The sequence below is a fragment of the Peromyscus leucopus genome, chromosome 15 (assembly GCF_004664715.2).
Source record: "Peromyscus leucopus breed LL Stock chromosome 15, UCI_PerLeu_2.1, whole genome shotgun sequence".
NCBI classification, from domain to species: Eukaryota; Metazoa; Chordata; class Mammalia; order Rodentia; family Cricetidae; genus Peromyscus; species Peromyscus leucopus.
The window spans coordinates 55837441-55859821 of NC_051076.1; the positions used below are offsets into that span (position 1 = coordinate 55837441).

The 22381-nt window shown below is 51.1% G+C and overlaps 1 protein-coding gene across 17 annotated transcripts in view; it reads right to left on the minus strand.

Annotated features, from left to right (window-relative positions):
- The window catches only part of Plekha6 (pleckstrin homology domain containing A6), a 141113-nt gene that overhangs the window by 107467 nt on the left and 11265 nt on the right, over positions 1-22381 (minus strand). The window contains exon 1 of one of the 17 annotated variants that reach the window (XM_028876575.2): positions 15934-16314. The exons of the other annotated variants lie outside the window; for them this stretch is intronic. The gene's annotated coding sequence lies outside the window, so the exon portion shown is untranslated. Of the gene's footprint in view, positions 1-15933; positions 16315-22381 lie in introns of those variants that run through there. 17 annotated transcript variants of the gene reach the window in all.

Below are 22381 nucleotides of genomic sequence, written 5' to 3' on the forward strand. Positions count from 1 at the left end.
CCAGCCGGAGTCCACAAGCAGAGCTCCTGCTGGTTTGTGACTAGTTTGCCTTAAGCGGCAAGCTCAGAAACACAGAGAAGCCATTCAGGTCAGAGAAGTCAAAGCTGGTCCTTTTGTCCAGTGCCGGGGGGGGGGGGGGGGGGGGGGGGGGGGGGGATGACGACGACGACACGGGCCAGCAAGCAGCTGAGAGGAGACACCCCCCTTGCTGGAGAGATGGCTCAGAGGTTAAGAGCACTGCTTGTTCTTCCAGAGGTCCTGAGTTCAATTCCCAGCACCCACCTGGTGGCTCACAACCATCTGTAATGAGATCTGGTGCCCTCTTCTGGCCTGCAATCATACATGCTGCATGCATAATAAATAAATAAATCTTTTTTAAAAAAAAAAATCATGGGGGCGGGCTGGAGAGGTGACTCAGAGGTTGAGAGCACTGACTTCCAGAGGTTCTGAGTTCAATTCCCAGCACCCACATGGTGGCTCACAACCATCTGCAATGAGATCTGGTGCCCTCTTCTGGCCTGCAGTCACATATGCTGTATACATAATAAATAAATCTTTTTAAAAAAATCATATCTGGGTGGCAGGGCCGGGGGTGAGGGACAAACAGAGAAGCTGCCAGCCTGGCTCCAAGTTCAGTGAGAGACTGCCGCTAAGGGAGTAGGTAGAGTGCAATGAAGCAAGACATCCCACACCTTCCATGGGCCTCTACTCATGCACAGTATGCACACACACACACACACACACACACACACACACACACACACACACACCAACTCCTCCCCTAGGGATATGAAGAAGACAGAGGTCCCCTCCAGTCCTGCCTGGTATGCCTGTGCAGGGCCAGCAGGGCCCTGTTCTTGCCACAGGCCACGGGACAAGGATGATGCTTGTCGGACCACACTGGATCTAGAGTCTCCCTCCTTGGCTTAATGTAAGAATTACCCGGAGAACTTTATAAAACGTTGATGCCTAGTTGCCTACTATGGACCAGCCAAGCTGCCCTCTCCCTCAAGCGCCCATGCCACCACACCTGGCATCTGCTTCGAAGGCATGGGTATCAGGGTGTCTCCTGACCAAGCGGAGAGGGACAGCATCCAACTGTGGCAGACCAAGATTCCGTGTTCTGACTTAACAGTTGCACGTCAGTGAAATGTATTCAACCGTGGTGCAAAACCAGCCCAGAAAGTGCACAAGGCCCCAACTGTCCCTAGGGGTCTGAGGCCTGCGCTGGGCTGGAAGGCATGCTATCGATGGAACCGGAGTCACGGGAGTCCATCTACACAGAGCATTGGTCTGGCCAGTCTGATTCAGGGTTGCTTTTGCTTCTTTGGTTTGGTTTAGTTCTGAGTCAGTGTCTCACTCTAAAGCCCCAGCTGGCCTCAAAGTCATGATCCTCCTGCCTCATTCTCTCAAGTGCTAGGATTATAGATAGGTATTATAGGTGTTCATAACCGAGAACTAAACAGATTTAGTGACCAAATGTTTTGAAAACAGTTTTGTGTCTGGAACCTGACCAGCAGAACTCTGAAGAAGGCAGGGATCAGGGATGCTGCTGAGCAGTAGAGAATTTGCCTGCCCTGTACTCCGTGTCCAGCCAAGAGACAGAGGTGGAGGGGGGCAAGGCAGAGGGACAGAGACAGACAGACAGAGAGACACAGAGAGAGAAAGACGGAGAAACAGAGATAGAGATACACACAGAGAGAATGACTTTAGAAGCTAGAATCCTGCCCCTTCTATAAGTTGATTTATTAACTTAATGCTTCTCAGATTTTGATGCACCTCATAATCATCTGGGGATCTTGTTGAAGTGAGATCCTGGGATCCTGCATTCCGGAGAAGCTCCCTGGCAATTTAGATGCTACTGAGCCACAGAAGTCTAGGAGGCACAGTGACGATGCGTGCAACACCTTTGTCCCTTCCCCCATGAGCCTGGAAACTTTAAAGTGGAAGACAGTGAACAGAAAGTAAGGAAGGTCCCCACAGCACATGCTCCCCTCAGTCAGGAAGCAGATACACTGAGTGAGCAAAGAAAAATGAAAGAGACCCTCTGAAAGAGAGAAGAGCTGAGAGAGGAGAATTTTAGCTCAGCCCGATGCAGGTCCAGAGATTTCCCCACAGAATGGCAGACAGCAGGATGGATGGCGCCATACAAAGGACTCAGCAGGGGCTCTTGTGCGTTTGCAACCAATATAAAGGGCTGCTTTGGGCCCCCCCTGACACTGCATGTTCCTCTAATTCAGATCATTTGTTTTATGTGGGATAGGGGAGACTTAAGCCTAGCAGTTCTCTGTGGAAAGATAATCTAGGGGAGCAGATTCAGCAATGAGTTCAGTTTAAACACCAGTAATCTGCAAACTCAGTCTAGCATTACGGAAATATATTGTTAAGCTGGAAGGTGTCAGAGCCTCATGGAACAGAGCATATTTGAAATACTGTATTCAATGCTACAGTGCTTATTTCAAGAGAGGATTAAAAGACACCATGTACTAATTAGGTTGCCTGTATTTTTCAAGTACTGTTTTTTTTTTTTTTTTTTTTTTTTTTTTTTTTTTTTTTTTACATGTATCAGCAAATTGACCTCAACAAAAGAGGTAGGTTCTACCAACACCTCATTTTGCAGAAGGGTAAACCGAGGCACAAGGAAGTTAAGAATTAAAATGAAGCTCATAGCTAGTGTCTTGGGGTTTCTACTGCTGTGATTAAATGCCATAGCCAAAGGCAAATTGGGGAGGAAAGGGCTTCCACACCTCCACATCACAGTCCATCACCAAAGGGAAGTCAAGGTAGGAACTCAAGGCTGGAAGCCGGAGCTCAAACTGATGTACTCATAGTCTGGGGAGGGACCCTGCTTACTGGCTTGCTCCCCGTGGCCAGCTCAGTCTGCTTTCTTATAGCACCCATGACAGTGAGCAGGGCCCTCCCCCATCAATTCCTAATTAAGAAAATGCACCATAGGCTGGCCCTCAGGCCAATTATGTGGGGGCCATTTCTCAACTGAGGCTCCTTCTTCCCAAATGACTCTAACACATGTCAGGCTGACATAAAAACTAGCCAGCATGGCTATTAAGCATGGAGCCAGGTGAAAGCCCAGGATGACAGATGCCAGAGACTTCATCTTTTCCACTGTAGCATGGGCTCTGTGGACTCGTCCTCTGCCTCTTGGGACGATGACAGACAGGAAGCCCAGGAAAGGAGAGTTAGGACATTGCACCAGAACCAAAGTGTGAAATTCAACAAAAGAAAAGTCAAATTCACCATTCAGGAAGGACCCAAGGATCAGAAGCTGCCCAACAATGGCATAGTGGCTCTGCCCCATGGGGATACTCAAGTAGGGGCTGGCTGATAGCATCCAAGGTTGATACTAAATCCCACTCTGGTCTTGACCTTTCTGCCCAGAGAAACACTGTGCCTTGACACCTGAAGCACAGTGATTACAGTGAGTTGCATCAAGTCCAGGCTTGCCCACTGAGGCTGGTGGGTGCATAACGGTGAGAGAGACAGCAATGGCCAGACGTAAATTTGACCAGGACGCCTGCAAATTGAGCCAGAGGGAGGGCTGCTCTTGGAAGCTCCGTGCTCCCCGACCCACTATCTCAGGAGGGTCCTGTCGGAGAGATACACTCACAGCTGCCTCAAAAGAGCGTGTGCCTTCTCAAGGAAATATTAAAGGCGGGTACAGCCAGTTACCAAGAATCTGGAAGGGCTGGGGATGTGGCTCAGCAGGCAGAGTGTTTGCCTAGCATGCACGAAGAACCTTCCATCCCCAACACCGTGCACAAACCAGGTGTGGTGGTTCATGCTTGGGGGGGCAGGACAATCAGAAGTTCAACTCGCTAGACAGCAAGTTGGAGGCCAGCCGGGGTTATGCGAGACCCTGTCTCAAAATAAATAAGCAAACAAATAAATAAATAAATGAGAGGTCCGAAATAGTCCTGTGTTTTATCCAAACAGCCTAGGAGTGCGTGGTGCCGCCGTGTCTCCAGGGAGAAGGTAGAGAGGGACAGGCAAGGTGGGCTCGGGCTCCATCAGGCAAACCTTTAGCCAACGATGAGGATGGGACATCCTGGCTCTGGGACAGAAGGCAGGTTGTTAACTATCTGAACTGTCAGCCCAGGAAAAGGTGTGTGTTGAGGGCAGGGTCCTCTTTAGGATCCCTTCACCATTTGTATCACTGTATGTAACCCCACCCCGAGCCTAGGGAAGCTGGAAAAGGTACCTAGCTAGCACCACCTCCGGAGAAGCACTGTACAGGTTGCTGTGGGAGAGGCTTTGAGGAGAGAGAACACTTATGTCAGTGGACTAGTTCAGAACATCCGCTTCCAAACCAGCCGTTTCAGCCGAGGAAAGGTCACCGCTGAAGAAATAGCTTCGTAAACGTGGGTTGATTACTTTGGCCATGGTTCTGACCTGAGATTCAGAAGACGCAGGGTGCGATCCAGATGGTCTCCATCTAGGTTGAGAAAGGTCCTGTCTGCGATCGAGACTCTCTAAGTCTCACACTCACTACCAGGGCTCACCAGGAGCTTGCCGTGGGGAGCTACCGAACATAAAAGCCAGAAGAGCTTGACCAGGCACAGCCCGTCCAAAGGTATCTGAGCTCTGTCCCTGCCTGCCAGGCCTCCTGTATTAGTCAGGTAGCCCTCTTCCCTAGAGGTTCCTCCTCACTCAGAGACGTTCGTGTGTTCCATCTTAGTGTCTTTGTCCTGCTTTCTTCAAAATGAGCCAGGGTCTTGAAAGCCCTCCATCTTGTTCCCTCAGAAGCCGTGTGCACAGTTCATCCTCCCAAGCATGGGGACCAGAGAGCTGGTGGGGAAAGACTCTCTCAGCACTAGAACAGAGTAACATAACTCTCCCCCGACTCCGTGTCTTGCTTCCTCTCCTGAGGACTAGTCTCCAGCCCCTTAAAGCCACTACAAAGACACCCTCCTTTCTCTGAAGACTCACTTGACCTCAATGTTGGCGGGAGGCACCGGGGAATCAGCCACCCTCGGCACCAACCATCCTTACTCACGTCTGAACACACAGAGCGATAGTCGCGGTGATGGCAGGCTACCAGGGTGCCAGGGGCCTTACTCACTGAATGTCTCACCAGGCTGGCAGCTCACAAGGAAGAGCAGGAAGGTGTAAGAGGCGAGGACTGAAAAGCAGAAGCCGGGTTAAGTCCGACATGCTGGCTACGGTCCAGTGACTATGCTGGGTATAAATGAAGAGCCTAAGGCCTTGCTGCAGTGAGACGGTATGGCTGCTAGAGGAGCTACCATCCCATGCCACCACTCCCCTGAGGGCATATGAGCAGGAGGGAGCCAAGAAGGATAACACTAGGCTCTGACTCCCTCACTGCCACAGTATTATTGCCTGTAAAGCCTCAGAACTTCCTTCAAGTGCGGTCAGAGTTCCTCTAGATTAGGTTAAGAGAAGCTGCCAGCCTGGCCCCATGTGAATATGTCAATGTGAGCGTCACATAGCCACCTGGGCCCTCCAGCACCTGCCACCTGCCTCCTCCAGCGTGCAGCCTGGACACCCGGGAAGAGGTGGCCAGCGGAGCATCGTGAGCAGCCACAAGTAATGGGTAGGGGTATTGTTATCTCACTCTAACTCACAGTTTGTGTTGAAAGAGGGGTAATAAGAAGGCTAGGGAGAAACCATGAAAATATCCATAAACTCCTTCCCTACCTCCCAATATGATCATCTTAGGAATAGTTTCTTCATAGGTTCAAAGGGATCATCAAAGATGTCTCTATGCAAGCTGAGAGTACAGGATACTGGTTGGGTACACGGCAGAATATTTGAATGCAGAGATTACAGGCCCCTATGTGAAAGTTACTTACATACCTTCATAATGTGAGTTGGTCTATTGTTAAGCACCGGACAACCAACCTCTTTGCACTCCAGCACAGTCCTGTAACTACCAGTTCTTATCATCAGAAGCCCACCATGTCCGGTCCCTAGTCACCCAGCTAGAAGCAGAATTATACACCAACCTGAACTCCCCACCACACTGACCTGATGGGTTACAAAGGGATCAAGGGGGAGAAATCTCAAATCTGACACCTGAGTCAAGCAGGTATCTCCAACGCTGTTGTTTTTTTACAGTTGGGAGGGTTGCCAGTTATGGTAATTAATCTTGATTGTCATCTGGATTGGATTGAGAAGAACCCATTAGCAAAGTACATCTCTGGGTGTATCTGTGAGGGTGCTTCTAGAAAGGATAACGAAGGGGAGGCTGGAGATGTAGCTCAGTTGGAAGAGTGCTCATCGGGCATACACAAAGTCCCGGGGGCGATTCCCAGGTGTGGTGCAAACCAGTAACTCAGAAAGTCCAGGGAGGAACCTCAGGAATTCAAGGTCCTCCTCAGCTATGTCTGAGGCCTTGTTTTTGTTTTGTTTATTTTGTTTTGTTTTAAAGGAAGCAGACAAGAAGGAAGGAAGAAGGAAGGAGGGAAAGAACCACACGAATATAAGTAGTGCCATCTCATAGACTGGATGGAATTAAGAGTAGAAAAAAGGGACCTGGCATGGTGGCTCATACCTGTTATCTGACCTACCTGAGCTATGTGAGACTCTCTCTGTCTCTCTCTCTCTCTGTCTCTCTCTCTCTCTGTCTGTCTCTCTCTCTTCCTCTGCCCCTCCCCCTTCCCATCATGCTTGGCTTGGTCATACCCTCCTTACAATGACCGAGCGAAACTTTTGAAACCCTGAGACAAAATAAAACCATCCTCTCAGAAGTTGTTCATGTCAAGTATTCTATCCTCGGGATACAAAGTCTGGCAGGTCCTTCAGATCTGTGGTCTGTGGGTACTGAGCATGGTAACACGAAGCCAAGATCGATCAAGATACTGCTGAGGTCTGAGCCCCACCCCACCTTGTCCAGGCTTCGAGGCTGCCAGTTGGGGCTATAAAGGGAATACACCCAAACGGTAAGGAGATGTCTCGGCTGCAAACACCTGGCCCACTCTGTTTACAAAGGGCAAAGTCCCTGTGGGGAGGGATGATTAGCACCAACCATTCTTTAAGTACCTCACTCCACCTAAAAGGGAAGCTGGTCAGAGAGACTGAGAAACAGAACGCGTTCACAAAGCTCACACAGTTCAAAGTGGAGGCCAGCAGTATGAATTTCTCCACGTGCTCCTAACCCCTCCGGGTGAGTTTGGCCAGCATTCTGCCTGAGTATTCCAGAGCCAGTTGGATCCCATCCCTCTAGCCCCGGCTAACTTCGGCCTCTAGGCTCTGAGATTTCCCATAGAAGCCGGCTTGTGGTGGATTCCAAACACTGCAGCCTCCTGCTGGTGAGCACCGCCATGGTGTCCTGTAAAGGAGCTAGGAAATGAGAGGCCATTTTCTCTGGGAACTGGTTTAAGCCTTTTCTTTCTTTCTTTCTTTCTTTCTTTCTTTCTTTCTTTCTTTCTTTCTTTCTTTCTTTCTTTCTTTCTTTCTTTCTTTAAAAAAAGATTTATTTACTTATTACGTATACAGCATGTATGACTGCAGGCCAGAAGAGGGCACCAGATCTCATTACAGGTGTTTGTGTGCCACCATGTGGTTGCTGGGAATTGAACTCAGGACCTCTGGAAGAGCAGCCAGTGCTCTCAACCTATGAGCCATCTTTCCAGCCCCGGTTTAAGCCTTTTCTGTCAGAAACATCTCCCAAAAGCTGGACACTCATAGGCACGGCTCCAAAAACCCAACAGAGAATCTACCCTCCATCACCTCCCCTGATCTTAGCAAGCAGAAGGCATCAGGAGGATTCACCACACAAGGCCTCTCCTCCTCCTCTCCTTCCCGGACTGACTCCCCTCACACTGGGAGAACCAGGTCACCTCAGAGAAGCCTCCCTTTCTGCATCATTCTCCAACCCATCCCTTCACCCCCCAACAACAGACAAAAAGCAACCTAGTTCTGGGTACAGTCCAGGTCCTTCATGGTGAGATGACAAGACAATTATCTTTCTCTTTGTATAAAAAGAATCTATCATTGGGCATGGTGGTGCACATCTTTAATCCCAGCACTTGGGAGGTAGAGGCAAGCAAATCTCTGGGAGTTCAAGGCCAGCCTGGGCTGCACAGTGAGACCCTGTTTCAAAAAAAAAAAAAAGAACAAGAATAATAGCCCAAGACAACAGACTCAGTAGATGTGATGGTTTGAGTGTCATTGGCCCCCATAGGCTTATAGGGGGTGGCACTATTAGGAGGTGTGGCCCTGTTGGAGGAAGTGTGTCACTGGGAGTGGGCTTTGAGGTTTCAAATGCTCAAGCCAGGTCCTGTGTCTCTCTCTTTTCCAGCTGCCTGCCAATCCAGATGTAGAACTCTCAGCTCCTTCTCCAGCACCATGTCTGCCTGCATGCTGCCATGTCCTGCCATGATGATAACAGACTAAACCTCTGAAACTATAAGCCAGCCCCAATGAAATGTTTTCCTTTATAGGAGTTGCCATGGTCATGGTGCCTCTTCACAGCAACAGGAACCCTAACTAAGACAGTAGACAAGGAACAGTCTGTGAATCTGAGCAATATACCCATGTTGAGGCCCTGACTCTGTGACTTGCCTCTGTGACCCTCACAAGTAGTGTGACCTCTGAGCCTCGGTTACCTCACAGATGGAAGCGGCAAGGTTCCAACAGGCAATATTCGGTGCAGAAGGTAAGAGAAAAGACTGGGGTTCCTCACATCCTCACAGTGCTTCTCAAACCCCGTTCCATGACTCACGAGTGGGTGTGAATCAAGCGAAGGGTCAAGGCTATATTTAGAAGAAGGTGGCGGGGAGGCTTCCTGGAATACAGCAGGAAGCTGTGGCAAGCAGAGGTAACACACTTGTTACTGGAGCAGGATAAAGCGCATGAGTCTCCCAAACAATCCCCTCCGGGGTCACCTTTCAAACTTCCTTGAAGGCATCCTCCTTGTGTAACTTGCTCTCTGCCCTCAGCCGACTGGGATGGTAAGCTCCTGAGGGGTTGAGTCGCATCTCTAGGTCCCAGCCCCCACCCCAGTCCCTGCCACCAAACTGGGCTCCGACCCTGAAAGCAGGTGACAAGCTTGGGAAGCATCTACCAAAGAGAAAATCAAGGTGGAAGAGCGGACCCACTGTGGACTGCGCTGGTCAGGCAGATCCAAACCAGTCCCTCTGTTTAGCAGATGAGGAAATTATGTTTACAGGGGGAGAGGGGTGTGTGTGTGTATGTGTGTGTGTGTGTGTGTGTGTGTGTGTGTGTGTGTGTGCTAGACTGAGACCTGTGTTTGCACAGCCCATGCCAGGAAACATACACAAGGAAAAGCATACATGGAGGCAGAGACAACCCGGCATCGTGTCCTGCTTTTCTCTGAGTTTCCCAATCAGTCCCCTGAAGGAAAGAGGAGAGGGCCGGCCCGGGAGCACACACCCGTCTTCCTCTTTGTCCCACCCTATCCTTCTCCATCTCTTTTGAGGTTGATCCCCACCCTCCAGCTCAGCACCCCCCTCCCCCAAATACCAGCTAACTGGTTACCCAGGCAACTCAGCTGGGAGGCTGCCAGTTACCGTGGCAACCCAGCATGGCCACCAGGCTGCCTTGCATAGGAAGGTCAGGGGACCAACCAGGCTACCGAGCAGCTGGGATGTTGCTGGCGGGATTGGTCCAGGCTGGGAGGCCTGCATGCCTGAGGGAATTAAGTTCCCGCTGTCTGGGACCTCTGTTTCCCATGAAGCAGTCTCCTCCAGTGAGGAGCATGAACCACATGCTAAAACCTCCCTGGTTCAGTCACCCAAGCCTGATCCTCCCAGCCAAGCCTTTTTTGTTGTTGTTGTTCTCTCTCTATAGTCCTGGTTGCCCTGGAACTCACTATGTAGACCACTGGCGCCAACCTTTCAAATTACACGTGTGTGTCTGTCTGCCTGTGTGTACGTATGCATGCGCACATCTCACAGGGCTAGCCGGCAACTTGCAGCAATCAGTTCTCTCTTCCCGTCACGTGCGTCCCCGGTATGGAACTGAGATGCTGAAGCCGGGAGCAAACTCCTTCACTTGCTGAGTCTTCTCACCAGCCATCCACAGCCTCTTTTAGAGCTAGGTCACTCTCATGAGAAACAGTCCCTCAGACTGAGCAGCCACTGGCTGGCTGTCACGCAGCCTCACTCGGGTCTCCCACCCTCCTCCCACTCTGAGCACGTCCGGGAGTCAACAGACATGCAATGTGTGTGTCTCTCCATGCACATGCTGTCTCTCCATGAAAATACGGCAGTGATAAAGACACACTAACCCCTCTGTTTTTACCATGCTGGGTCATGCTCTGGGTGCCTTGTGCAAAGTCTTGTTTCTTTTCTTTTCTTTTTTGGTTTTTCGAGACAGGGTTTCTCTGTGTAGCCCTGGCTGTCCTGGATCTCACTCTGTAGCCCAGGCTGGCCTCCAACTCAGAGATCTACCTGCCTCTGCCTCCCGAGTGCTGGGATTAAAGGCGTGCACCACCACCGCCCGGCATGTAAAGTTTCTTGGTTGATCCTTACAAGCATGTTGTCTCACGTTGCTGACAGAGCCACCAAAACTTAAGTCAAGGGACTTGTCCAAGGTCACAAAGCTAAGATGACGCCACATCTCTGTCTGTGAAAGTCTTTTCCTGTCAGGATTACCTAACCTTCCTAATGCGGCAACTCTTTAACACAGTTCCTCATGTTGTGGTGACCCCCCCACACCATAAAATTACTTCGTTGCTACTTCCTAACTGTAATTTTGCTACTGTTATGAATCATAATGTAAATATCTGATATGCAGGATGTCTGATGTGTGACCCCTGTGGGGGTCACAACCCACATGTTGAGAACTACTGACCTAACAGGAAAGTCTATCTGGGCTGTGCTATAGAATATATCTATTTTATTCAGAACAATCATTTGCCCACCTGCCTGCTCCCTTATTAGTCTGTGAATTATAAGATTTTTTTTTTTTAAATATTGTAGGACTTTGTCTCAGGGGGAAAAAATTTCTTTGCAACCTAGGACCCTCTAGTACACAGTGGATTACTCTCATCTTAGAGAGGAGGATGTCAGAGGGATGGGAATCTGCATCCTATGCCTCCCTTGTGGTTCCAGCACGTCTCTGAGCACTGTACCATGCTCCCGTCCATAACCCACCCAAACAGCTTTTGTGTCCTTTCATACCTGCAGCGAGGTAGCCCCAGGTTCAGGTGAGGCCAACAGGCTGACTACGGTCTCCAGAAAGCCACTGATGTTCATGATGACCCAGGAAACAAGCAAAATCAAGAAAAATGACCTCAACCCCAGAGCCGGGTTGAGCTTAACAGGGTAATTGCAAGCATTTGACTAATTAGAAGCAAATTGGCATTTGCAATTAGAGATGCATGATCCTCTCAGGTAATGAGTCAGACCGGGCAGACAGTGACTTCAATGCTCAGGCGAGGCCTCACCTTAACCAAGCACTCTAAGCCTGAAGAGCACAGTTCCTGCCAATCCCAAGAAGGCACAAATGCAACCAGGTAAACTAAAGCCTAGGACCAAACGCTTATCCTACAGGGCACAGATGTCTGTCTCCACACGGCCTGAATCCACACAATAAGGACTAACATCTATAGGTCTACAGAGATAAACAGGCACCTCCAGACCAACTGCCCCACGGCATTCCCAACAGCACACCCGTCTGGCTTTTCAGTGACTGCACAAAAACCGCAAAAATATTAGATCTCACTACTCATCAAAGCAGTTGAAACGGCAAAGAAATCAAATTACCGCCATAAAAGATGTTATCATATATGGGCTGGTAGTCATGCCACAAATTTCTGTGTTTTGTGTGTGTGTGTGTGTGTGTGTGTGTGTGTGTGTGTGTGTACGTTCATGTTTGTGTATGCATGAGTGTGGAGGCCAAAGGTCAATGTTGGGTATCTTCCTTTACTGCTCTCCACCCACTTTTTGAGATAGGTCTCTCCCTGAATCTGGAGCTCACAGATTTGGTTAGACTTGCTGCTGGCAATCCCCAAGGTTCCTCTTTCTCTCCGGTGCTGGTAACAGCCATACTGTAGATGAGCCCTCATGCTTTGCACAGCAAACACTTATGAGAGAGCCATCTCCACTGGCCTGCGAAATGCATTCTTTAAAAAAATTATAGGAAATGCGGGCAGTGGTGGCACACGCCTTTAATCCCAGCACTCGGGAGGCAGAGCCAGGCGGATCTCTGTGAGTTCCAGGCCAGCCTGGTCTACAGAGCGAGATCCAGGAAAGGCGCAAAGCTACACAGAGAAACCCTGTCTCGAAAAACCAAAAAAAAAAAAAAAAATTATTTGAGATTTAAAATCTGGGCGGCGGCGGCGGCGGGGCGGCGGCGGCGGCGGGGGGGGGGGGGGGTGTCCTGAGTTTGTGCATGTGAGAGCAGGTGCTTTTGGAAGTCAGAGGCGTCAGATGCTCCTAGACCTGGAGTCACAGGTGGCTGTGAGCACCTGAAGTCCATGCTGGGAACTGAACTCCAGACCTCTGGAACAGCAGTGCATGCTCATAACCACTGAGCCATCTCTCCAGCCCTACAAAGTGCATTTTTTTTTTTTTTTTTTTGAGGCAAGGTTTCTCTGTATAGCCCTGGCTGTCCCAAAATTCACTCTGTAGACCAGGCTGGCCTCGAACTTGGAGATTCACCTGCCTCTGCCTCCCAAGTGCTAGGATTAAAGACGTGTGCCACCACAGCCGAGCTACAAAATGCATTCTTATACACAACTACTAGGAATGTAAGTAAGTGTTTTTGCATACAGAATTTGGTAAACTTTATCCAAATATTTTAAAGCATGCAGCAATTTTATTTTTAGAAATGTAACCCAAGGGGGAAATATCATCAATATGTGTAATGATTGAAATATGTATATTTCATTTTATAATTGTTTATAAAAGGTGAAAATTTTGAAATAGGCACTTTAACATAAAGATGAAAATTTGGAACAAACATGTAATGAAATATTAGGAAACCACTTTGGTGGTTTTTTGTTTTTTGTTTTTTGTTTTTTTTTTTTCTTTTCTGGAGCTGAGGACCGAACCCAGGGCCTTGTGCTTGCTAGGCAAGCACTCTACCACTGAGCTAAATCCCCAACCCTGGAAGCCACTTTAAAATTTTGTAAAAAATAATAACGACATGGAAAATGCTTGTGTGACAGCAATATACAGCTGGCTAAATATTTGAATGGTTCAGGCATATTAGAACATACTTTTAATCCTAGCTTAGGAGGCAGATAGATGGCTGTGAGTTTGAGGACAGCCTGGCTTGTATAGCAAGTTCCAGGCCAGCCAGGCCTATAGTTAGACTCTGTCTCAAAACAAAAAACAAAACTTTATGGCATATATGTATGCTGTCACAACAAATCTACTCATATGTTTGTGAATGAATTCTAAAAAGATACATCAACCAAAATGTTTGAAGCAGATACCACATCTCTTTTCATGTTTCTATGTTTAATAACTATTTTAGTACAGAATAGAATTTTTGAAGTATAGACCATCATATCAATTCTGTGCCTTGAGGTTTATACTAAGGGAAAAAAAATCCTAAATGCCAGGGGAGCATGGGAAGACCCTTATAAACAAAAACTGTACATATTGTGTTTATTTGTAAAAGGAAAATAAAGCTGACAGCCTAAAATGTTCAAAAATGGCTATGTGAAATACACTGCACCCACATGTAGAACTATAAACAGCGTATTCAAAAGCAACACATTTTTTTTTTAATCCTGTGTGAAAGAGAAGCCTGCCTGTTTTGTAAAGCTTCAAAGCCCCAGAACCAAAGGGTCTGACTCAGACAGGGGAATGTTCCCACCATGCAGGAAGTTGTTGTGAAGTAAGAAGGCTGGGTCCCCGGGAGTCCCCCAGGCTGTCTGAGGGCTCAGAGGGGCTTGGGGGGAGGCAAGTAGAGACAGGTTAAGGAGCGTCAGTGGCAGGGACACACACACACACACACACACACACACACACACACACACACACAGAGCAAGAGTCTACCTGAAGTAGACTTCCCAACTTCCTACTCCCCACTTCCTCCCAGAAGAAGTTTGGTGCTGAGAGCATTTTAACTAGAGAAACGTTCATGCCAGTTTGGCTGGCTATGCCAACCTCCTGCTTGGGTCTTGTCCCTCAGGCCAAGCTCTCACTGGAGCAGCCACCTTCCTCCTCCCCTGCCCCTGGGGACAAATGGATGTCCAGGGACCATCAAATGGGCTGCTGGCCAAGGGGTGAGAAAACAAGAGCATCAGCCACAGCCTACTCAGCTCCCGTGACAACCCACCCCTGCCTGGGGTGCAGTCCAGGTCGGTCCTAGGAACGGAGAGCGCCTTTGCAGAGCCCACCCCTGGGCGCCACTGGGCCTAGATGAGGGAGGTTGTGAAGGCAGCCCTCCCAGGGCAGGCGCCGGGCTCCTCGATTTCCTCAGTAATTACTTCATTTGCACCGAGCAGGAAGAATCTAACTCAATCATCCAGGCAGACACACTAAATGTAATTATCTATGTAATGCGTCCTGCACCATAGCCTTCCTGTGGAAAAAAGAAAAAAGCAGCCCAATTGGGGGGGAGGGAGGCCCCTTTGTCTCCAGCCCACGCAGCACGCCACCAGGATTAATTACACACGGCGCTAACACGTTTATCACCTCGCCACCCGATGGGGAAACCAAGGGCTTTTTAATAATTCATATCTGTGGCCCAGCACTGCGCGGTTGTGCGGAGACACAGAACCCTGCTCTTTTCTGCAAAGGAAAGCTCTGCGTTTGTGCAGGTGCCGGGGCGCTGCTCTTGCCACCGCTCTGGGAACATTGCAGCCCTGCTCCCCTCTCCCTCCGGCCGCCGGCCGAGGCTGGGTGACAGGGGCCCACCCCTCTCCGCCGCCAGGATGGACTCGGCTCTTGCCCAGGTTAAAACGCAGCTGCCCAGAGGTGGAGGCTGCGGCTGGACAGTGGCAGCCGCAGAACCCTCCCCACTTCCACAGGGCTCAGAGGTCCCGGGGTGGGGACCAAGCCGGCACCTGCAGTGCCCCGCAGCCATCTGGACAGGGGCTCTGGCAGAGGCGTGCCAGCCAGGGCTCCGCCCACACATGCTGAAGACCCGTGCCGGAGTGCGCCACTGGAAGATGCCAGATGGAGAGCGAGAGGTCTAGAGGGACTTGGGAGAGCTGCCCAGTCCTGAAGGCCACCACCTCTTGGGACATTTACTGGGGACCCTGTCCTTCTCTCTCCTCCGCTCCCCTCCTCCCACCATGCCCTCTTGGCCCGCCTCTCTCTGCATCCAGGGTCTGCCACCTCTCACTCTCGCCGCCAGACTGGCCTGCAGGCTCAAAGAGCATCTCCCAGTAGCCGTTTCTCCCTCCTCCTCCTTTCCCCTCTCCTCGCCCCTCCCCCTCCCTTGCCCATTGCTGGCCACTTCATCCCCAGACTCCTCACACAATAGCCCAGTCCCAAGGCTCTAAACAGCAGCAGCCTGCTTTTCCATTACCAACACTGCGTGTTCCTTCACTCTTCATCACCCCCTGCCCACATACCCTTCAAGCAGCTACCTAAAGAACGGAGGATGCCCCCCTGAGAAACCAAGAGCCTCTGACCCCTCCCGCTGAAAGAGAGCCTCCACCGACCTGAACCTGACCCCTGAACCCTTCCATCTCTCCTTCCTATAAGATTAGAGGTAGGGTGGGGCTGGACCTTGGAGGTTGGCAGCCCCAAGGCTGCCCTCTCCCAGGGACGCAATTCAAACGAAATCAATTCAGATGGTGTCGGCCCTTCTGGGAATTCTGAAGGGGGTGAGGTCACAGAAAGGCTATAATTAGCATTCTCAGCATCCATGATCCCCAAGTAAGGCTGCCAAGGCTGAGGATGAAGAAGGCAGTTCACTGCAGTGCATGCAACCTTGGCCTGTACGGCCAACATCGGCTGCCAGTCCTGCCCCAGCCCAGCCTTCTTCCTCCCACCTCCTGGATATGATGCACCTAAACGGACTCACCGGCTGGGCCTCGGAGGTGTGATCCCGCGCTGAGAGCGCTAAGTGCGATTCCAGAGGCACCCCTCCCCCAGCTCGGGCCAGCTGGGGTCCTCCTCCCCCGCCCCTGGGGACCCCTTCCGAAGAGCGGGGCACTGGATCTAATCTGATCTAATCAGTCATCCTTCCCGCTGGCAGGTCCCTGGCTCCGGGGAGAGGATGCTGTTGTGGTTACTGCAGGATCCAGCACCTTTCCCAGGCAGAAGCAGCTGGGCATGCTCCATCGGCTCCCGTGGGGATTTCGGGACCACGTGACTCTCCCTCCCCAAGCTGTCACTTAGGATCAGGAGTAAATAGTCCCCGGAAAGGTTTAACTCCATCCACACCAGTGACAAGCTGCTAAGCACCCTTGCAGCCCTCCCCTCGGAGAAGAAGGGGTTTTGGTGGGCGCAGCCTTCCCGCCCTCCCACAGGCAGGACAAGGCTGCCCCCCAGAGGGCATCTGGGCCTGCACATGGGTAAGCAGCATTTTCAGAGTCTTCCCATGGGAGACTGCAGAAAGCTAGAATTTTTTGCCCATGGGCTTGGCACTAACTATGGTGGGGCTCGTGCACCCAGCCTGCCTTTCAGCTCTGTGACCGTCCCCATACAGAGGGACCGTCTCCGGGGAGCAGGAGGGCTTTGCTGGAATCCTGACACTTCCATATCCCCAACACAATGAATTTAAAGGGAAAACATTAGGAGAGAGCTGGGACCCATTTATAAAACACCAGGATCCCCTAGTCTTCACCCCAGACTGGTCTCTGGTGACCTTGGATGAGGATGCTAGCCACGCCCCCAACACCTGTGTTCTGCACTATTGACGAGCTTTAAACAAGGCTACAGCCCCGTTTCTGTGGCAAACAGTCAGTAGCCTCCCCCTTCTCTCTCCTCCACTGTGCCTCAGTTTCCTTCCGTTGACATCTCTCTGGGAAAGCAGATTCTCTGTGTCAATGGGTAAGTGTGATGGATACCTTGGTTTCCTAACCAGGATCAGAAGGGAGTGGGGGTGATTTGCCCTTAACTTCCAGGGTTAGCATCTCAGCTGCATCCTGGACACAATGCTGGAGGACTATACTATGGAGGTCACTTCTGAGCTTAGAAATATCCCAAGAAGCAGGAATTAATGTCAAGTCCCTGCAAGGCCCCACCCACATGATAATTCTATCATTATTTGTTAATGGACTGTCTTGAATGAAAAAAAAATATTAAAAAGCAGCCCGGGCTGAGGATGTGGGCTCAGTTGGTTGAGTGCTCGTCCAGGACACATGAAATGAAGCCCTGAGTTCAAAATGAGCACCCCAAAAAATGTGGTATAGGCAAGAGAACCAGAAGCTTAAAGCTGTTTAATGAGTTCAAGGCCAGCCTGGGCTACACGAGACCTTGTCTTAAAAGAAAGAAAAAACAAAAAACAAATGAAGCAGAAAAGCAACCTCTCCCCACTCAAACCTGAGTGAGTCTCACCACAGTGTGTACAGAGCATCCCTGTGTAAGCATCATTTTTACCACCTGGAGCATTTTCTTAAAAAAAAGAATCTACTTTAGAAGGCACAAGAGAAACCACCCCATCCCAGCACCCAGGAAGAGATAGATGAGGGGAGTGGGGATATAGGGGAGATTTGATGGGTAGAGTCAGGGGTCTGGGGAGGTACCTGAGGGACAATCCTCATCCCTACCCAGAGCAGGTCAGCACACAGCAGCCCAGCCGCTCTCTTGGGAGGGTGTCCCTCTCCTCCCCTCGCTAGATGAGCTGCCAGGCTGGTCCTCAATGACTCAGGGAAAGCCTCTCTGCTAAAGGGGCAGGGAGGTTGTGAGGAAGGGCCCAGCGCCAGGCCCGTTCACCTGCCCAGCTCTCCAGGACTTGGCAAGGATGCCTGGTACAGGTGGGGCCGCGTCGGCTTCTAGGCAGTCAGAAATGAGGGGCTCTTGGGGAGACTCCAGCCTTGAGAGGTTGATGGTGCAAAGCAGGGTCGGGAAAGGGATTCCAGGAGGCAAGAGGAGAAAAGAAGAGGACAAGGACCTCAGCCACATGCGCCGTACCATCTCAGGCACACTGGAGAGGGCAGCCAGCAGACAGGCCTGCTGGGCAGGTTTCCTCTTTGGCAGACAGAGGGCCAGAGCTCCAGACAAAGCTCTGCCTCACCTAGAAGCCTGAGCCAGGAGGGTGGCTGCTTCTAGGGGACACAGAGGCTCCAGGGGGTAGGCGAAGCCAAATGGATGACTGGGCTGGGCATGGTGCCTTCCTGCTGGGGAGCAAAATGGGAGATATGTACAAGGGCTTATGGGGCTGGCAGGACGGGGGAGGTAGAGCTGAGAAAGCAAGTATTCTTTGCCAAGTCTAAATCTTTCCTCTGTTAGCCCAGCTGAGAAGCAAACTGCTCCTGGGAAAGGCTGAGGAGGAGGCCTGAGGAAGGAGGATCCCCCACAAAAAGCGCCTCTGTGGTCCTGCCTTCCTGTTCCGGGTCCAAGCTCACCTCACTCACTCTTCACAGCCCTTCAAAGATCATCCCTATTTCCCACTCCCCACATGGTCCTGGTGGTCACTAAACTGATGAACTTAAATGCCTCTCAGTGCCTAGCTCTCACCCAGAGAGAGATCACCCTGGCCTCATTCACTCAGACCACACCATCTGGGAATCAGGGGGATGTCGGATGAATAACTCGGGTTCCAGACTCGGCTCCACCCCTGACTAAAGCAGCACCTTGGCCCTGGGCACTTGACTGCTGGGCCTCAGCTTTCCTCATCTGTAAATGAGGTTTGTCTGCAGCCCAGATCATCCCTTGCCTTCTCTGCTTATCTGTCCCATTCTTTCCTGTCTCGAGTGACATTTGCCTTTCTCGGGACAGAGCTGACAGGTCCACTCTGCCAGGATTGCTGCCCCGTGGCTTCTCTCGTCCATCCTGTCCAAAGGACAGCAGAACAGTTCTTGGTGGCTCCACCTTAGGGCCTAGAGTGTCTCCTCTGGGGACCCTCAGGTGAGGATCTGCTGGACTCTTGGTGACCTGCACAGCCTCTAGGGAACTACACAGGCTTGAACACCTGTGGCCAGAGTCCTGGCTTCTGCATGTCTGCCTCCCAGCAATCCCTGGTGGACCTGAGCAGCTCCTCGGTACACCAGAGGTCCAAGTAGGTGTCCAGCTGCCCACTTGGCTCCTTCCGGCAGGAAGTATTCAGACCAGAACAGGAAGGAGTGCTCGGGGCTGGGCGGGGCTCCCTGGGTGGAGGAGCAGCAAGCGTTATCAGGGTGTGGGCCACCTCTCTGCCAGGGCTCCTGCCCTGACAGCTCTGGAGGGAGAGCAGCACTCCTGAAGACAGAAGAGACCTGTTTCCACAGCAGGCTGCTAGTGAAGGAAGCAGGAGACCGGGGCCAGACTTCGTATTGGCCAGCTTTCACGCAGCTGACTCAGAAGTCCACCAGACCCACAGTAACAGAACCGCAGGAAGGGATAGTCAAGACACCCCCTCCACCTCCCATCCCCGACCCCCCACCCCGGTTCCTGGCAAGTGCTACAGCAGTGGATCACCACCCACCAAACCCTTTTGAAGGGCCTGGTCGGTGGACCAAGTGTGCTCTGCTGCCCTCCTGTGGATAGTGTGGTAAGTGCACACAGGCCCACCATGAGCTCTAGCCACCAGTGTCTCAGCCAGCCTTTTCTCGTCTCACATCCCCTCTGCACTTGGCAAATGACACATTTAAAACCTCAGCACACTGAAGCAACACATCAGTAGCAGGTACCATGAGACCTTGCCTCCCAAATACCATGAAGGGACCGGCTTCATGAAATACAGTTATCAGACTTGCTAAACACCCAGCCCAGAGAATGTCACTATTTGCTCCTTGAAACGCCACTCCCCATGCTAGAAGAAAGATCTCCCCAAATTGTCTGAACATCCAACTTTTTTTTTTAAAATTACTTCTTGAGATCCAGGTGTGGGGTCTTCATAGTTTCTACTTTACCTCCCAATCAAATGCCAGAAGCCTTGGTGAGACTTGACTGTTCATAGAAAATAAGGTGTTCAGGAGTCATTAATTCGTTGGTGTGCTCATTTGGTGAGGGGCGTGAAGCCCCCAGGCACCAAGGATGCTGAAGGCAGCTGTGACATCATGGTAAGAACACAGCAGTGAAATCACCCGCGGCAACTCCTCCCGAGTTGGATTTCTGTACACTTCTAGACCGCTCAGTTTCCCTACTAGTTGCTAAAGCAGAGTTGACGGAACCTCCCTTACCAAAGGATCAAAATGAGGTGATGTAGGAAAGCCCTGAGCTCTGAGAGTGCCTACTGCTGTCACAGGCTGTGGACATTTCATCATAATACACACAGACAATAGCGTCTCTCTCCAGACGTCACAGGCATCCCTGTGTCATCCCTGCCCCATGAGGAGTCTCAAGGTTCTCAAGGTGGCCCCGGAACAGCCGGATCCCAATCAGCTGGAAGCCTGTTCAACCTGAGAAGTCAAGTTGAGCGAGGAACTCCAGGGAAGGCCAGCAATCTGGATTTCAGAAACCCTCCAGTGACTCGGGTGCGTGCCAGCGATGGAGAATGGCTGACGGAGGAAAGCTGGTATGTGTGGAGATAAACAACTGTGATGCACAGGGGCTTCCCCACAGAGGAGAGCAGGGAGGGGCAAGGAGACCGGTCCTCACAGAGAGGGAGCAACGTGCACAGAGCTTCCTCAGGTGGAGAGCAGGTGTAGGAGGAGGGGACCCCAGAGTCTAGCGACTAGGAGGCAGGGCTGAGTGGACAGTGCGGAACCCCGTCAGGACGCCCTGGACAGGCTGGAAAATAGAATTTAGGCCTTACCCTGTAAGCAATGGAAATATGGGAGGGTTTTAGCGGAGAAAGACATGAACACCTTATACTGGGGGTTGGGGGGAGCATTCTTGCAGCATTCTGACCAGGGGCGGAGGAAATCAATGGAGAAGCTATTAGAAAGGTCTAGGTAGGGATGAACTCAGGCTGTGGCCTCAGGGATGCTGGGAACTCGGCAGCTTATGAGAGAGGAGGGGTGATGGAGCTATGGGGGGGGCAGGGAAGGGAAGGTGAGGCTCTCCGCTGTGGTGGTCTGCCCAGAAGAGGGATGCAGAGGAAACCATTCATGTCGGCACTCACTGAAGGGAGGGGCTCTGGAGAAAGTTGCAGAGGGTGTCTGCAGCAGTAATTAATTGAGCTTTTATTTATATGCCGTTTTTTCCCACCTATCCACCCATTTCAGTAAATCCTGGGTTCCTACAGTGTGGCGGAAAGATACTAGGCTAATGGAAAACGAGATGAGGCTTTTCTCAGAGATTGCTCAGCACCAGAATACTACCAAAAGGTAGACAAGCAGGCACCGGGCTTGGCAGTGCTGTGCCTGGCACGGGTTCCAGCCCCAGTACCACAAAAGAACCAACTGACAAGTAGGAGCCAGATGCCCGGGGCACAGGAGGAAGAGAAAGCGCTCCAGACAGAGGAACCGCATGTGCAAAGGTCCTGTGGTGGGTCTGGGTGTGGTGTGAGGAAAGGGAAGAAAGGTGAATGTCAGCATAGCACAGCTGTGGGAGAGAAGGCCACAGAGGTGGCAGGGCACCCCATCTTAGGGGGTAATTGTTTTGTTTTGTTTTGTTTTTCGAGACAGGGTTTCTGTGTAGTTTTGGTGCCTGTCCTGGATCTCACTCTGTAGACCAGGTTGGCCTTGAACTCACAGAGATCCGCCTGGCTCTGCCTCCCGAGTGCTAGGATTAAAGGCGTGCGCCACCACCGCCCAGCTAGCTATAGGTGGTGATTTTTTTTTTAGGTTCCTTTTTATTATTTTAAATTATTTGTCTGTGTGTGGGTATGGGCACATGAGTGCAGGTGCTCACAGAGGTCCCCTGGGGCTGGAGTTACAGGCCACTGTGAGCCACCTGATGGGGGTGCTGGGGGTTACTCTTGGGTCCTCTGGGGGAGTAGCATAGGGTCTTAACTGCTGAACCATCTCTCCAGCCTCTCGGTGGCAAACTTGAAGGATGAATGAGACGAAACAACATGAGTAAACAAACCAAACAAATATCAAGATGCTGTTCCTAAGAACGGGAGAGGCAGAGGGTGTTTCGGTGAAGCCAGCACTGGGTGTACCCTACAGAGGCTTAGCTGTGGAATCATGTGACAACGAGCAATTTCCAAAGAGGTCATGTGCAGAAAGGCTTTTTTTTTTTCCTTTAAAAATATAGTTACCACTTCAGGGCAAGGTGGGGCACACCTTTAATCCCCATATTTGGAAGGCAGAGGCAGGTGGAACTCTGTGAGGTCAAGGCTAGCCTGGTCTACATAGCAAGTTCCAGACCACTCAGGGCTAACTAATGAGACTCTGTCTCAGAAGAGGGGGGTGGGGAAAGATGACTCAGTGGTTAGGAGCACTGACTGATTTTCCAAACGACCCAGGTTCGAGTCCCAGCACCCACGTGATGGCTCA